The sequence below is a fragment of the Hippocampus bargibanti genome, linkage group LG08 (assembly GCF_051943395.1).
Source record: "Hippocampus bargibanti isolate YZ-2025 linkage group LG08, ASM5194339v1, whole genome shotgun sequence".
NCBI classification, from domain to species: domain Eukaryota; kingdom Metazoa; phylum Chordata; class Actinopteri; order Syngnathiformes; family Syngnathidae; genus Hippocampus; species Hippocampus bargibanti.
Window position 1 is genome coordinate 7,124,111 of NC_142741.1, and position 18,390 is coordinate 7,142,500.

Genomic DNA, 18,390 nt, shown 5'->3' on the forward strand with positions numbered 1-18,390 from the left:
GGTTCTGTGCATATACTTTGGAAAATGATACGCAAATGCACGACCTTATAACGCTCGGGAAAGTCCGGAAGCATGAAGCAGGCTTCTGATTGGCTGCCGTGCCGAGTATGCAAATTGCCAAAGAACCGATATTCCAAAATTTCCAAACCAAACGAATATTTCGAAATCGGAATAATTTATTCCAATTTCGAAATCTTCGTTCAAATGCTTGCTTTATTGAAAAAAGCAAACATTTGATTTGAAAAAAATATATATACTATACAGTGAGACCTCAACTTACGAACTTAATTGGTTCCCAGACAGAGTGTGTAAGGCGAAAAGTGTGTATCTCAACAAAAAAAAATTCCCATAAGAAACCATTAAAATGAGAATAATCCATTCCCGGTTTTCCATAAAATATACTTTTCAACTAAATAAGCCTTAAAACTACACACAACATACCTTATTCTATGTATAATAAATGTGGTATTGTATTGTAATGAAAGAAATACACTGCATTGTATCATAAAGTCACTTTATTTACATTTGTGATGGTCATTGATGGCTTGATGGAATGGCGTTGGAGGTCAAAGGGAATTGCTGTTTGGAAAGAGAGGCACATTACATGAGGACTGGAATTAAAGAAATAAACTGTGCTGTAAAATAACGTTTTATTTACCTTTTTGATGGTCGTTGATGGCTTATGGAAGGAGAGTTACCTTCCATAAGGACTGTTGGTAACTTAACCTCTGGTGCTGTTCGGGCGTGTGCTTCCGCCAAAGATCACTCCGCCAGCCGTGGTGGGTGTGTATTATAAAAATAGTGCTTATTATAAGGTTTAATTTTCAGATACAGTAAAGTCTCGTTATATCGATATCGGATATATCGATAGTCCCGGTTATATCGATACTATTTCGATGCACGCACGGAGAAAATTACATGCAAACAGGGTCGGATATATCGATAGTCCCGGTTATATCGATATTTTTTCAGACTCCCTTGAATATCGATATAACGAGACTTTACTGTATTTGACGTTTGTAAGACGAAAAGTATATAAGATAAGGTGTTTGTAAGTTGAGGTCTCACTGTATATTTTTTTTTCTGTAAAAAAGTAATCAGCCACCCATGCGAAGACGTTTTGTAAGTTGTATGCCCGACGTTATTTCAGACACTGTTATAGGTAAGCAGAGCTGCGCAGACTAGATTTTGGTTTCGTCACCTGAAAACAATTCAAGGGGTGTTTTTAACCTTGCCGGGAATTTGGATACAAATCTTAAGACACATCATAGCTATTCTCAATAGTGGCGGTAGGTGGAAGAGGGTGGGGGGGAGATAATTACTGTATTCTCCGGTGTATATGGCGCACCCAAACGCCTTGATTTTGTTCAAAAGATGACCTTATACGCCAGTGCGCCTTGTAAAGTCATATTGAGCCACAACCGGTCTCGCAACGACTGTCAACAGCCATCGACCCCCCCCCCCCAGTAGAAGAAGTATTGCATAATCTCTGCCTCAGCTTTATAATGTGGTGTGCCTTATATTTGGAAAACTTTTATATATTTATTTTATATTTATAGCTCCCTGGCCGGCTATCTAGCGAGCTTTCTATTAGCTATCAAACTGGCTGGCTATCTAGCTATTAGCTATCTATTGGCTAGCTAGCTAGATTTCTATCTATTTGAGTTACTTCCGGGTCGAGTGAACGCTGGCGCGTGTGGCTGCCGCTGCTCACCCACAGAAAGACTTATCCTGTGACTGAAAAATGACCTTCAGAATTTTGAAAGGCGCTTAGAAATGAAATGTATTTGCTATCTATTAGCTATTTGGCCGGCTAGCTAGCTATCTATTACTTATATAGCTATCTATCTAGCTGCCTGGCTATCTATTGGCTATATATTAGCTATCTATATGCTAACTATCTTTCTATCTATTTCAGTTACTTCCGGGTTGAGTAAACGCTGGCGCATGTGATGCCGCTGCTCACCCACAAAAAAAATGTACCCTGTGACTGTAAAGTGAGTGACCTTAAGAGTTTTGAAAGGCGCTTAGAAATCAAATGTATTATTATTATTATTATTATTATTATTATTATTATTATTATTATTATTATTATTATTATTATATATACTCCTTGTACTCCGGTGTGCCTTAAAAATAATAATAATAATAATAATAATAATAATAATAATACTTTTATGATTATGATTATTATTATTATTATTATTATTATTATTATTATTATTTACAAAACTGTTTTCATTTATTGAAGGTGCGCCTCATAGTCCGATGCGCCTTATTTATGGAAAAAGTTCAAAAATACACCATCCATTCTGGTGCGCATTATACTCCGGTGTGCCTTACACACCGAAAAATACAGTAGTTAGGATGGGAATTGAAAATGGCTTGCTGTAAATATTCCTCACTGTAAAAATAAAACAAACAAAACCCCCTTGGATGGATTTGAAGTCAAATTGTTGTGAGCTGCATAAAAAAGTAAAAGCAAAAAACGGTGCCAGAATGCAAACGCATGCTGACAGCGAGTACGGCAAAATTTGCTGGCCTAACAACAACAACAGCAACTTCGCTCCAGAGTTGCCGTCCCCACGTCACACGTCGTGTTTGTTTACGTCCGAGGATGATAAGCATCGCGCCGACAAAGCCCTCCGGGATCCGTCTTGGCGGCTGAGTGCAATTTTTGGTGCGCTTTGATCCGCGCTTGGCCATTAGCGTGTCATGGCACATTGGCGCGATAGCTAACAGCACAAGTTAGCCTTGACTACATAGCAGATTAGCATCACGATTGTTAGCATGACGACAAGTATGGCTGGGAGGTGAGGGCCAGCCAGTTAACGACACAAATGATGTGATGGAGGAGGGGGTGGTCGGGGTAGGGGGGGGTTGTTGGCTACGCACAATGACTTTTTTTTTGGGTGAGCGTAGAAAAATGCAAGTCTATCATCGCACTTCTAGGTAAGAAGAAGCGGCTGGAAAAGTCATCAGGGGAAGGTAAAGTGGGCTCAAAGCAAACAGGCCCTCCGGGGGTCTCGCTGGTGGGGTTTACAAAAAAAAGCCCAGCGCAGTAAGTTCCGCAGCTTTAATAAAAACACACCGATAACACGGATAGCAGGTGTACAGCACAACACGTGACTGCGGCCGTGTACTTTTCAATCCTCGAGAGCGTCAATCAAAACAAAATGGGGAAAAAAGGACGTTGCGCCGTCAATCAACATCGTTGTGGAAAAACAGCAGCAAATTAAAAAAAATAAAAAAGTATCTGGGCCGCTTTTGGATTATGCCGGTTTGATAAAGTCAAAGGTGATGGTGAGGAAGTAAGAATTAACACAGCATGGCAGTGTCGCAGTATTGGGTTGAGCGTCCCGCACGATAATTCTTTCGACGGGGACGAAATGTTCTTTTTAATCCCAAAAGACGGCAAGTCATTCGATGATTTGTACAAGAGCGTCTTTTCGGCACAAAAAAAAATTCAAACGTGCGGCCATGAATTTATAACTGATACTCAAAGATGTCACCATTAGCGGTTCGGTAAAACGGAGATAATAATAATACATTAAATTTATAAGTGCCTTTCAAAACTCTCAAGGTCACTTTACACTCACATGATACGTTTTTCTGTGGGTGAGCAGCGGCAGCCACACGCCCCAGTGTTCACTCAACTCGGAAGTAACTCAAGTAGAATAATAAGACAAATAGATAGAAAGCTAACTAGCAAGCCAATAAATAGCTAATAGCTAGCCAGCTAGATAGCTAGCCAGCCACCCAGATAGCTATTGTAAGGTATTACAGAAAAGACAATGAGAATAGAGTTAGCACAATTAGCACATTAGCTTCAATCGGGCCGTTCAATCGGGCTATTTGACCTGCAGTGCAAAAGCGAAGCATCTTCTTCTTTTCCTTTCGGCTTTTCACTTCAAGGGGTCGCCACAGCAAATCAGTGTCCTCCATCTTTAGAGGTTCGATCCGCATGTTTGTTTTGGCCAAGCTTTTACGTCGGATGTCCTTCCTGACACAACCTTCTGTATTTATCCGGGCTTGGGACCGGCACAAGAAGACATATGTCCCTTTGTGGCTACAAACAAGCAACTCGCTCAGTAAAACGCTCCCAAACACAAAATGGTCATCGGCACAGCAACATTCAAAAAAGCATTAACTATACTCACCATAATTAGCATTAAAATGGAAATAGCATTTTTCTGATTCAAAAAAAAAAAGAAAAGAAAAAAAACATAAGGTGCACCGGAGTATTAGGCACACCCCCAATGAATGGTGTATTTTCAAACTTTTTCAATGAATGAAAAAAAGGTTTCTCAATATAATGTATAAATATATTTAAAAAATCCAAATATAAAGCACACAACATTACAAGGCGCTACAGTAGAGGGTGGAGTTGCGCAATACTTCTATGGTGGAATGGCGGGGAGGGGTGGGTGGAGTCGGTGGCTGCTGACAGTCGTTGCGAGACCTCAATATGACTTCACATATAAGGCACACCTGCATATAAGGTTCATGGTCATCTTTTCAAGAAAATCAAGGCTTTTGGGTGCGCCTTATACAGCGGAAAATATGGTAATTTAACCAACAAAAATCCTAATTGTACCAGAAAATGCGTTTTGGAAGGCTCGTGTGCCGTCACCACTGAACTTGTTCAACTACGGCAGTGTGCACATGTCACCAAAATCGGCCTGCGTTGCGCCCCATTGACCTTTGACCCCAAAGGTGTCTTCCATTCATTTCGGCAATAGGTGATCACTTTCTATTTTTATTTTTACAAATCCACTCTCACGTTTCGACTGGATTATTCTTATGCGTATATCCCTTAAAATTGATTGGCATCAGCCCGCTTTGAGGTGGGCGGGGCGTGAGGGGGGAGGGGCATTTTGGACCAACCGGAACGTTGAAGATTTCGACCTGAGGCCTGCGGGTCGTTTTTATGGGGACACTGAAAAGCAGATGGAAATGTCCTCAGTCTATGACGGATTCCTGAGACGCAAACACACACACACACACACACACACACAAACACACACACACACAGTCACACGCACACACACACACACACACACAGATGCTAAAGAGCAGCTGCTATCTTTGTCATCGTCTCCGCTTTCTCTGACCCGATCATCAAGGTGGTTCAGAGTTGAAGAGATGAAAAAAAAACAACTTTAACCTGTTCATCCTTTCTGTCATATTTACATTTTTTTGAACTCCTTCACTGCCAGACGATGTGCAAAAATGTGTCCACTCCAGTGCCGGGGTTTTTGTCATTTTGACTCGAAGGACTCACAGAATATTAAGTTTTAGGACGACATACACAATCAAATTACAGTTTAAAAACCTTAGCATCTCGTCTTTGATCAGAAAAAAGTGTTAATTCCTAAATTATATGGGTCTGGAGTTATATGAGCTTGAAATGGGGGTGGCTGTCCAAAATACAATATGTACATATTGGTTTATATAGCGATTTAACAACAGCTGAAACTGCAACAAAGCGCTAACATGGAAAAAAGGGAAATGCTGCCCCCTTGTGGAAAAGAAAAAAAACATTGCCAGAGGTCTGACCAGCATTTTATCGGCACCCAAGCATGAAAAAAAAAAACAAAACCCGAACAAATTCGGGAATGGCGCTTTACGTCGTATTTTCAATTCCCGAATAAATTCGTGAATGAGTTAAGAGTGGAACTGAATTCCAGCGTGGAACTTGCAATCGCAAAGGAATGCTTTCATTTCAGGACCCTCGACACTTTCGACGACCTTCTGGGAGGCCGCGTTCAAAATGGAGTTGGACAGGCAAATTTTCCAGAGGGTTTAATTGAGGAGAGAAGGCACGCAGGGAGCAGTGGCAAGTATGGAGAAAGCCCCCCCTATATTTTTGAAGCCATCCTATCCTAAAATGATTTCCAAACTTCCCGTTTCATCAAATATCAACATCATTGGGGTCCGTGGGTTTGTTTCTAAACTGGGCCAGGGAGAGGCAGGGGGTCGGGGGGGGGGGTGTGTTTCTTATTAGCCGCTGATCAAAGACACGAGGAAACAAAAACTCGAGTTAGCACGAAACCAAAATGATCCAGATCCTCAACCGCGACACATCATAATCAGTAACAAGCATTTCCAGTTGGAAAATAATAATAATAATAATAATAATAATAATAATAATAATAATAATAATAATAATAATAATTTCTAAGCGCCTTTCAAAACTCACAAGGACCCTTTACAGTCACAGGATTTTTTTGTTCGGGTGAGCAGCTACAGCCATTTGCGCCAGCGTTCACTCTACCCAGAAGTAACACAGCAGCAAAGTTATGAAAGGAAAAGGAAAGGAAAGAAAGAAGTCGAAAAACTGGCGCCATCTTGAAGTAAAACAAAAAATAAAAAAACTAAGGAACAAATGTGACAACACAAAGACACAGAGACTCATTCATTCTTCAGCACTTGCTGTACCCTCTTTATGACATGAAGCAGTTATAGATGAAAAAGGAGAGGATCAAAGTATCCTTTTCAGCAGTGGATCAGGGTGGAATGTGCATGTCTACTACAAGCTAAATGTTGAAAGCAAACATGAACGAAGCTGTAGCATCCATTGATGAAAAGAGATTGTCTCACATCTCCTGCCCCACATAAATCCGCTTCAATTCCAAGCCGCGACAGTTGGAAAATGTCACCGCCTTGCTAATGCTAAGTGTTCATACTAATGCTAATTCTAATGCTAATAAATATCAGAGACCACATACCTGATTGTACTTAGAAGACCACTGGATTTATTTTAGTACGCTTCAAGCTCCAAGTCTGACGTTTTTTTTCTTTTTCCGTCAAAATGCTTACGATTTTAGGCGTCAACGACTGAAGAGCGCCTCATCGTTGCACACAAACATCACAACATTCATCTTTGTCGGATCAACAGCCAAACATGGAACCCAAAGTTAATTTGTCACCATTTTCTTATCAATGTTGCAAAGTATTTGGCCCGGATCTGACATGCCATAGCCGCCTACATCTCCCCAAGCCTATTTAGGCGCAACGGTTGGCGTAATGGAGGAATCCAAGCGGAGTGCACAGTCACACTCGGCGTCTCGCACCACCAAACGCTTCGCCATCTGAGAGCAATTAAAGGTCTGGTTTCCATGAGTGGCTGACAATTTTGGGGAGGGAGGTTGGAGGGGGGCACCCCCCGCCAATCGTACCACCAAAACATTGCGGGCGAGCTATGAGAAATGAAATGTTGAAATCTGAATTACACGACAACCCGTTTTCAGATCCCCCTCGCACAATTTCAGTACGGGGATGCTAACATGCGCTAGCTAGCTAGCGACATGGATGTTGATCTGACAGATTGCCCAACACTAAAATATATTAAATCCAAGAGCCCAAAAATAAATCCCAGGATGCTATTTTACATTGTTGTTTGTTTATTACATTTTGGGAAGGCCTTCGCTCGTTAGAAAAAAAACCTCGCTACATTAGTGTTTGCTACAGAGGAATACAGTAAAGTCTCGTTATATCGATATTCAAGGGAGTCCGAAAAAATATCGATATAACCGGGACTATCGATATATCCGACCCTGTTTGCATGTAATTTTCTCCGTGCGCGCATAGAAATAGTATCGATATAACCGGGACTATCGATATATCCGATATCGATATAACGAGACTTTACTGTAATTGCATTATGCTGACTCAAAGTGTGAACTGATTCCACCTTGCCTGAAGGCTCCAGTTGAGTTTATGCAAATTGGACAAAGCCCGAAATCTCACAGGACACCTTGCATGACGTGCGTCTTCACATTCTCACCAGCGGTGGTAACACCAGGCCTGATGAAACAAGCCCCTCCCCAAAAAAGGAGGGCATTTTAGAGAGCTAAGAGAATTCATCAAGTTTTAAAAGTCACCACCCATGATGTATACGTTGGATTTCGAAAGGCGTTGCCGTTCTTAACCATGTTTGTATAAAAGTTAAAACAAAATATAAAAATTAATCACAATCATATTTGATTACCATGAAAAATTAACTCATTCACTTCCAGACGTGCAAAAATGCGTCCACCCCAGTTCCAGGGTTTTTGTCATTGTCACTCAAATTCCAGGACCCATAAAATATTGAGTTTTAGGACTACATCAACATTCAATGTAGCGCAAGAAACCTTAGAGTAAATTCCTAAATGATATGGATCTGGAGTTATCTGAGCTTGAAATGGGGGCAGATGTCCAAAAATACAATACATATTGATTTATATAATGCTTGAACAACAGCTGAAAGCTGGAACAAAGCGCTAACACGGAAAAAAGGTAATGCTGTCCCGAAGCAGCAATGGAGAAAAACATTGCCAGAGGCCATGCCCAGCGCTTTATCGGCACCCGAGCATGAAATAACAAAACCTGAACAAAAGTCATATTTTCAATTCTCGAATAAATTTGTGAATGGCAGTGAATGAGTTAAACGCATTCAACCGCTACCAACTAATGAATCCTATTTTTTATTGTTTTATTTTTTTATCCTTCGATAAGTCGGGACGTTCCGTGTAGATAATGGTGAGCAAATCTAGGAGGGAGGGGGTGTGGGGGGAGAAAGACAAAGAGCTGGGTTTGGCGGAAAGAAGGTCTAAAGAGTGGAAAACAGAAACAGATTGTTAAACATAAACATCAATCAGTTAACGGCAGCAGAAACAGGAAATTAGATTCCCAGGAGTTGCAAGGGGAGAAAAACTAAAAAACTAAACATCCACGAGCAAAAAAAAAAGAGAATCAATGATTCATTGTGATTCAACATTTGTGGGTGGGTGGGGGTGAGGTTGGGGATGACTGAGGTGAAATGAAACTGAGAAGGACACAAAAAGACACAGCGGAGAAAGGAATTTAAATCATAGGAAGAAATCAAAAACTGTATCAGGTCCAGGGCCTGAAGATATATAGTAAGCCGCCCAAAAATTGGATGAGCTGTGGTTTCACAATCACTTCCAAAAAAAAAAACAAAAAAAAACACGGTAGTCTCTCACTAGCTTAGCACCAAAGTCGGAATTCAAAGTAAATTTTTGTTTTGGAAAAAAACTGAATAAAAATAAACCAAAAAAGGAATAATCTCCATATTGTAAACTGCAGTGACACAATAATTTTTAAGAGAGGATAAAGAATATATGCAAAACCACTTCAACAACGTCCTTTCCTCTGCTTGAAAAAAAAAAACCATGGTAGTCTCTCACTAGCCTAGCATCAAAGTCGGAATTCAAAGTAAATTTTTGTTTTGGAACAAACCGCCCATAACTATAATAAACCATCTCCATATTGTAAACTGCAGCGACACAATCATTTTTAAGAGAGGATAAAAAATATATGCAAAACCACTTCAACAAAGTCCTTCCCTCTCCTTGGAAAAAAACACGGTCGTCTCTCACTAGCTTAGTACCAAAGTCGGAATTGAAAGTACATTTTTGTTTCGGGAAAAAACTGCATAACAATAACAAACCATCTCCATATTGTAAACTGCAGTGATACAATAATTTTAAGAGAGGATAAATAATATATCCACAACCACTTCAACAAAGTCCTTCCCTCTCCTCAGAAAAAAAAAAAACCATGGTAGTCTCTCACTAGCCTAGCATCAAAGTCGGAATTCAAAGTAAATTTTTGTTTTGGAAAAAACTGCCCATAATAACAAACCATCTCCATATTGTAAACTGCAGCGACACAATTTTTAAGTCAGGATAAATGCAGAATATATGCAAAACCACTTCAACAAAGTCCTTCCCACTCCTTGAAAAAAAAAAAACACAGTAGTCTCTCACAAGTTTAGCACCAAAATCGAAATTCAAAGTAAATTTTTGTTTTGGAAAAAAAACTGCCCATAATAACAAACCATCTCCATATTGTAAACTGCAGTGACACAATAATTTTTAAGAGAGGATAAAGAATATATGCAAAACCACTTCAACAAAGTCCTTCCCACTCCTTGAAAAAAAAAACACAGTAGTCTCTCACTAGTTTAGCACCAAAATCGGAATTCAAAGTAAATTTTTGTTTTGGAAAAAAAACTGCCCATAATAACAAACCATCTCCAAATTGTAAACTGCAGTGACACAATAATTTTTAAGAGAGGATAAAGAATATATGCAAAACCACTTCAACAAAGTCGTTCCCTCTCCTTGAAAAAAAAAAAAAAAAACACGGTCGTCTCTCACTAGCTTAGTACCAAAGTCGGAATTCAAAGTAATTTTTTGTTCCGGAAAAAAACTGTGCATAACAATAACAAACCACAAAAAAAATCTTCATATTATAAACTGCAGTGACACAATATTTTTCAAGAGAGGATAAAGAATATATGCACAATCACTACAACAAAGTCCCTCTTTTCAAGTTGCCTTTTTTCAAGGAGAGGGAGTCCTTGAAAAAAAACCTACGGTAGTCTCTCACTAGCCTAGCACCGAAGTCGGAATGTGGAGTAAATTTTTGTTTCGGAAAAAAACTGTGCATAACAATAACAAAACCCCCCAAAAAATCTTCATATTGTCAACTGCAGCAATTCAATCATTTTTAACTCATTCGCTGCAATTCCCAAATTTATTCAGGAATTGAAAATATGACATAGAGCTTAATTCCCGAATTTGTTCGGTTTTGTTGTTTCTTGCTGGAAGTGCCGATAAAGCGCTGGTCAGACCACTGGCAATGTTTTTCACTTCCACGAGGGGACAGCATTTCCCTTTTTTCCATGTTAGCGCGTTGTTCCGGGTTCAGCTGTTGTTAAAGGACAACCGACGTCACTTTTTTGTTTCTTAACTGACATCAGAAAAACGTTTTATAGCATCTAAAATACCCAAAACACACAATATGATATTTTTAGTCAAATGCAAAACACCAGTAAAAATGACTTAAAGTGTCCAAAATCTGCAAAAAATTGAGCTGCGAATTGGGCATTTTCAGAAAGTCCCGCCCCCAGTTCGTGACGTCACGCCAAGAAGTCTTGCATTGCTGCAGAATCAAAACAATGGCTTCAATTTCGGAGAATATGCTTTCTTGTTACACATCCAGTTATGAATATGATTCAAATAGTTCTGAAGAGGAAAGCATACATGTTTGCAATCAAGAAAGAATTTATTCCATGCCATTATGAGGCAACATTGTGGGGAGATGTCTCAACGAAAAAGAGGCACAAAATGGCGACCTCCTGTGGCCACCGCCATTTCCGCAGGCTGATAAATTCCTGATATGGAGCTTGGACGCCCTCTTCTGGCCTTCTGGCGGCTTTTAGGTGCAACACGTGGTCCCCAGACCAAACAAGTACAGCAAAATACATTGACGTGATGGAAGGACTGCTACAATGCGTTATTTTTTTGGTCAGGGCGTTCCTTCAGTGACGTCACGTACGGACTTGTCACCAACTGAAAAACAAGACTTCCTGAATATCTTTGTAAAATACGCTCAGTAAAAGTCATTTGAAGCCATTTTACAAATTATGGACAGAACTTGTCCAGAGACGTCGGTTGTCCTTTAAAGCGCTTTATAAATCAATCTGGATTGTATTTTGTACATCCACCCCCATTTCAAGCTCATATAACTCCAGACCCATATAACTTGGGAATTAACTATTTTTTCTGATGAAAGAAGAGAGCCTAAAGTTTCTTACGCTGTATTGAATGTTTATGTAATCCTAAAACTCAATATTCTCTGGGTCCTCCAATTTGAGTGAAAATGACAAAAACCCTGGCACTGGAGTGGACATATTTTTGCACATCGTCTGGCAGTGAATGAGTAAAAAGAGGATAAAGAATACACGCATGTGAAAATTTGTTTTCATATGTAACGCAGTTTGTGTACGAGTATCTTTACATTCGGGTGTTCATCCATTTTCCATTTTGATGTCAGTCATCAGTCATATGGCTCTAATCCCAGGTGGCTTTGGGCAAGAAATTGAGTTCACCCAAGATTGGTCGTCAGCCAATTGGAGTGACTCAAATTCTTGTTCTTGCAATAAAAGCAAGCTAATTATTTTGGTTCGCACTGCACGGCGACTGCGATCAACAAACGTTACTACTGAGTCACCCGAATGACAAAAACCACGGAACCACTTTGATGAGTCGCAACATTCCCAAAGAAAGACTCATTCAGATTCTTTACTCCGAAATTCCGGAAAACCGGTGTGCCTGAAACAGATCCAGGGTGTACCCCGCCCTTTCGGCTCAAAGTCAGCTTGGGATCGGCTCAAGCAGTCTGTGACCCCGGGACAGGATCTGAGCATATGTCATATGCATGTGTTTCATGTCACAAAGAGGGTACAGCAAGTGCCGGCCAAAGTCGCAATGTTTTGGTGGTCATGAAAAATAATTTCCTCCCGAAAATGAGCCCCCGGGGACATGAGACTGGCCCGCAGCAAAAAAAAAAAAAAAAAAGAATGAGACATGCTGGAGGAATTTGAGGGTGGGGTGACGGAGAACATCAGAGGGAAATGGCAAAGACAGACGGCCCGTGTCAGGCGGACGGACTCTGGACCTTCTTATGCGATCCGCCATTGAAGTGCTCATACAAAAACCCTCGTCGTTTATTTGTGATGCTGAGCCAATCGATTTTGGAATATTGCAGTGACTCCCCAACCACATTTTTCTCATCGCTATTTTTATAGTTACGACATTATTCCCAAAAAAAACGTTCCGCTTTTCAGTCACTGCCGAAAGCCAAGTAGGCACATTCCAATAATCACATTGATTTTCACCCAGATTCACCCCTTCTGATCAATATCAGCAAAGGCCCGTTGTCCACGTCTCTAAAACACAGGTGTCCAAGTCAAGTCCCGGGGGCGAAATCTGGCCCGCTACATCATTTTATTAGGCCCGCAAAAAGAAAATCAAACTTGTGAAATGGGATGCTCATCTATCGAGCTAGCTAGCTAGCGAGATTGCTAGCGATCGAGCTAGTTTGCAAGCCAGCTAGCTAGTTCTCTTTCTATTCAGCTAGCTGGCTAATACCTTACATCACATGTGTCAAAGTCAATGTTCGGGGGCCAAATCTGGCCCGCCACATTATTTTATTCAGCTCGCAAAAGAAAATCAGACTTGTGATATTCCATGCTCATGTATCGAGCTAGCTAGCTAGCGATATTGCTCGCGATCGAGCAAGTTTGCAAGCTAGCTAGTTCTCTTTCTATTCAGCTAGCTGGCTAATACCTTACATCACATGTGTCAAAGTCAATGTTCGGCGGCCAAATCTGCCCTGCCACATCATTTGATTCGGCCCGTGAAAGTAAATCCAACTTGTAAAATTCCATGTTTAACGATCGAGCTAGCAAGCAACCGAGCAAGCCAGCGACCGAGCTAGATAATGACCGAGCTAGCCAGCGACCGGGCTGGCTAGTGACCGAGATAGCTAGCAACCGGGCTAGCTAGCGACAGAGCTAACTAGCGATCGATCTAGTTAGCGACTGAGCTAGCTAGCGACCGAGCTAGCAATTTATTGAAATGGTTTCAATATTTGTACGAGCAATATTAAATGTTCAAATCACATGTAACAATTTGCTTCGATTATTTTTTTTCACAAATTAAATGTTGGTCAGTCTGTATTTGAAGCAACAGATGCAGTTTACTAGGTCTCTCCCGACTCGTAGCTTTAAAAAAAAACTTACCGGGTGGTTGTTAAGCGACATTCCGCTTCATTCGGGCATATTTGAGTCCCCGCTCCTCTTCCATGCGGGTTTCAGCCGTCACTTCCCTCGTTTTGAAATAAAATATAACAAAAAAAGTCACATGGACAGGATGGATTGATAGGTGAAGAAACACATATGAGCTAACGCTTTAGCTAGCTAACGTTTTAGTTAGCAAATGCTTTAGCTAGGTAATGCTTTAGCTATCTAACGCTTTAGCTAGCTAATGCTTTACCTAGCTAACACTTTAGCTAATGCTATACCTAGCTAACACTTCAGCTAACGCTGTAGCTAATGTAGTAGCTAACGCTTTAAGTCAAAGTCAGCTTTATTGTCAAATATGCTAATATGCATGACATACAACACAGATGAAATTACGGTCCTCTCGGACCCAGCGTGCAAGGCACTTATAATGACTTTGACAAACATAATAAGCACGAAAACACTATTTTTTCAGCGAACGCTTTAGCTAACACTTTAGCTAGGTAGCCCGCAAGCTAGCGAGACACTGTTCCGGTCATCTCCACCATGAAAACAAAACAACATAGAGTAAGTATGCCAAATTATGACTTCCAAAGATACGCAAACATTAAATATCAGCTACATGCAGACACAGAAATTAGAAATGTATATTTCAAGTGTGATCTGAATGTCTAAAATATCTTTTATTACACTAGAAATGAAGTCTTTCAATGGAGGGGGAAAAAAAGCACCTGTTGAACATCACCCACTGTTGTTTTGTTTCCAATCAAAGCAATTAACAAAATCAAAGTAACCAAACGAAAATATTTTCGCTAGAGCAGCAGGAAGAATTCAACTGGTCCGAGTGACCTTGGCTTCCGTCTTCCAAATTGATGCCCTGGTTTTGCCGCTGTGAAGACAGCTTAGGCGGTGGAAAACGAAAAGACCGGCGTGGAAAATATTTCTTCCCTCCTGATCGTCGCTCTCTCCGACTTTGTTTTGAAGAAATGATGATTGGTGTTTTTACAGAGTCTTGAGGTCTAATCAGGCCTGGCAACGACACGGGGGGAAGTTTTGTTGGGCAACACGGCTAGCTAAACGGCGTTCGTACCGTCTGACAGGGTGTCCGGGTTGTGAACTGACTTTGCGAAATGGAATGCAAAGCATAAAATATTTTTGGCGTGGGTTCGGCGGACGTTGAGATATTTATTGTGTTATTGTGCGTACAAGTTAGCTTATGCCAGTTTGCGTTGTTCACACTAAGATCAACTGATTTAACAAAAGGCAAAGCTGTTTGTTTTTAAAGCTACATATGTGTGTTTCTCTTTGTTTGATGTTTACTTTGACAGCAAAGTTCGACCATACGGCAACGAGCTGGATTTATTTTTTGAAGATCACCATCTGCCAAATTGGTGCTGAACAAAGATAGCAAATTTTAGCTAGCTAGTCAAAGCAAAAATAAATAAACTAACGTCAAAACGACGGCTCTTAGCTCTTAAAGGACAAACGACACCATTTTTTTGTTTCCTAACTGACATCAGAAAACCGTTTTATGGCATCTAAAATACCCAAAACACGCAGGCTGATATTTTTAGTCAAATGCAAAACACCAATGAAAGTGACTTAAAGTGTCCAAAATTGCCACAAAATGAGCCCGCCCCCTTGTTCGTGATGTCACTATGAGTCACACACTGCCTTGCTCCATAATCAAAACAATGGCTTCAAAGAGTTCGGATTCGGAGAAGATGCGTTCTTGTTACTCATCCAGTTATGAATATGATTAAAACATTTCTGAAGAGGAAAGCATAAATGTTTGCAATCGATTAAAGAAGTCCTTCTGTATAAATTTGAGCCATCTGGACTCCAATGTAGCACCCAGAAAATGCACAAGATGGCGCACAAGCTACATTGAAATGGGCTGATTTGTCCACTGGGACTTTGACACACAACGAATCACCATCACATTATTTATGTAGTTTTCCTTCTAATTTCGCCATCAACACGGATCAACACGAGACATGTTTTCAGACGAATAAAGTACCCAAAATGCATTGCGTGTCGCTTTCTCGTTCATGGGCGTTCCCTCCGTGACGTCACTTAGAGGATGGATGAATTTGGATGGATTTGCCTTTATTAGTCTCACAGTGGAGAAATTTACATTTCACAGCAGCAAAGTGATGAAAGGAATGAAAGTAGAAAAACAAAATACATGGGCTGCTGGAAAGGCAGCCAGTCGCGTGGCGCCGTATTGAAGTCAAAAGAACAAAAAAAAAACAAAACTAATAAATAATATGACAACACAAAGACAATATGACAAAACAAGGACACAGAGAGTCATTCATTCTTAAGCACTTTCTGTACCCTCTTTGTTACATGAAGCAGTTTTAGATGAAAGGGGAGAGGATCAACATGTCTTTCCACCAGTGGATCAGGGACATCATGGTGGAATGTGCACGTCAACTACAAGCTAAATGTTGTCCTTTAATGTAGCCAAGATAGCAAATTAAAAGCCAACCTGCCTTGAAAAGGAAATGTGCATCCCCATTTGTTTTCAGCAACACATGCACTACAGCCGATCCTGGGTGGTCGATGCCGGCCGCCATTTGAAAAACTCCACCATGGCTTCTGGCTGCTGGTTTTTTTTTTTTGCCTGAACTTATCGGCACGTTGTTTGGAATGGTCCTGCGGACCTCACAGACTGCACTTAGAACAAGTGAGAAATGACACGGGGGGTTTGGGGGTGGGGGGCCTTAAGGGAAACCTTGGTTAAGGTCATCCGTGGCAGCTGGCATGCAAGGCGGCCTACAATAATACACAGCTCGTCCCTCTCGGACAGCCATCAAGTATACACTTGTGTCGTCGCCGCACGGCAACGCCGCACGCTTGCGCTGACGTCTCCAGACAGTGAAAAATAAATGGAAAGAAGGCGTAATAAATTCCAGTGTTGTGAGCAAAAGGAACGCCGGGCCGTCCGTCGTACGCAACAAGGTCCACGCGCGGAGTCGTCTGGTGTCATAAAATCGAGACCTTAGTGCAAGGTTGTCAGCCATTTTTTGCCACGGGACACAATGTTGTTACGGTTTCCTCTCGGGGGCCGTTATGAATTTGGGGAAGCCGTTAGAATGTTTCATCCCCTACACATATTATATATAAAGCACACAACAAATTTTAAAAATAACTAGTGTTCAAAGTTGAAGTAAAAAATAATGACTGTTATTGTGGTTTACGTGGGACAATTTCACATATGGGTTCGGACTTTAGCTAGCATTATGAAATTTCACTAGTTTGATTTGCTTTGCGGGCCGAATAAAATGATGTGGCAAGCCGGATTTGACCCCCGAACCTTAACTTTGACACCTGTGACGCAAGGGATTAGCCAGCGATCTGAATAGAAAGAGCTAGCTAGCCAGCAAGTATCATGGCACTTGACAGGCTTGATTTGCTTTCACGGGTCGAATAAAATGATGTGGCAGGCCACATTGGCCCACAGGCCTTGACTTTGACACATGTAATGTAAGGGATTAGCCAGCTATCTGAACAGAAAGAGAGATAGCTAGCTCGATCAATAAATAGCAAGCATCATGGCACTTGACAGGCTTGATTTGCTTTCACGAGCCAAATAAAATGATGATGTCTTGTGATGATGTAAGGGATTAGCCGGCTATCTGAATAGAAAGACAGCTAGCTAGTTAGCTTGATTGCTAGCTCAATCGCTGGCTAGCTAGCTCGCTAACTAGCAAGCATCATGGCACTTGACAGGTTTGATTTTCTTTCATGGGCCGAATAAAATGTGATAGATTGATCGCTAGCTAGCTCGCTAGCTATCTAGCTCGATAGATAAGCATGGAATTTCACAAGTTTGATTAGCTAGGTAGCTCACTCGCTAGCTAGATAGCTCAATTGCTAGCTATCTCACTCGCCGACCTAGCTAGCTCGATTGACAGCTTAGTGCGTTTCCGCTGAGAAGATAAATGAAAGCCGTGGTCTTTAAAATACTTCTGCCCAGACGGCGGGGGGGGCTTATCAAATAATTCGAAGCACATTGCGCTATTCTGGTTTTTTGAGTCAGGGGTTTGGGGGGAGGGGTAGGTAGCGCTAACTTGTGTACCTTTATTCGTCTCACAGTGGAGAAATTTACATTTCACAGCAGTAAAGCTATGAAAGGAAGAGGAAAGGAAAGAAAGAAGTAGAAAAACAAAATATGGCAGTGAATGAGTTTAAAAAAAATGTTTCGGTCGAATCGTTATTTCGGGGTCCCACACATTTTTGGAAATCGGTTCATGATGCTTTTATGATAGCAATAAAATGACGCTTTTATGCCACTTATACCAACCCTAAATTAGCTAGCAAGCTGGCTAGCTATTACCTGTCAAGCTGGCATGCTGTCTGCTAGCTAGCTAGCTATTATCTAGCTACCTGGCTATTAGCTATCTAGATAGCTAGCTAGCTATTTGAGTAAGGAAATATATTAGCTAGCTAGTTATCTATTAGCTAGCTATTATTATTTTCAAATTGAGTGAACGCTGGCATGTGTGGCTGCCACCGCTCACCCACAGAAAAACTTATCCTGTGACTCAAAGTGATCTTGAGAGTTTTGAAAGATGCTTATAAATGAAATGTATTAACATTATTATTCTAAATAAAAAACATTGATTCATAAATCAATAGAATAAATGACAATAATTTTCAGAATAAATGACAAAACATTTTCAATCGGGCAAGTTTTAAGGCAGCCCACTCGGATCCGTTTTAAGCCCACTTTGTTTTCAGTGAAATGTTGTCATCCCTTTCCCGTTTGACTTCCTAAAGCA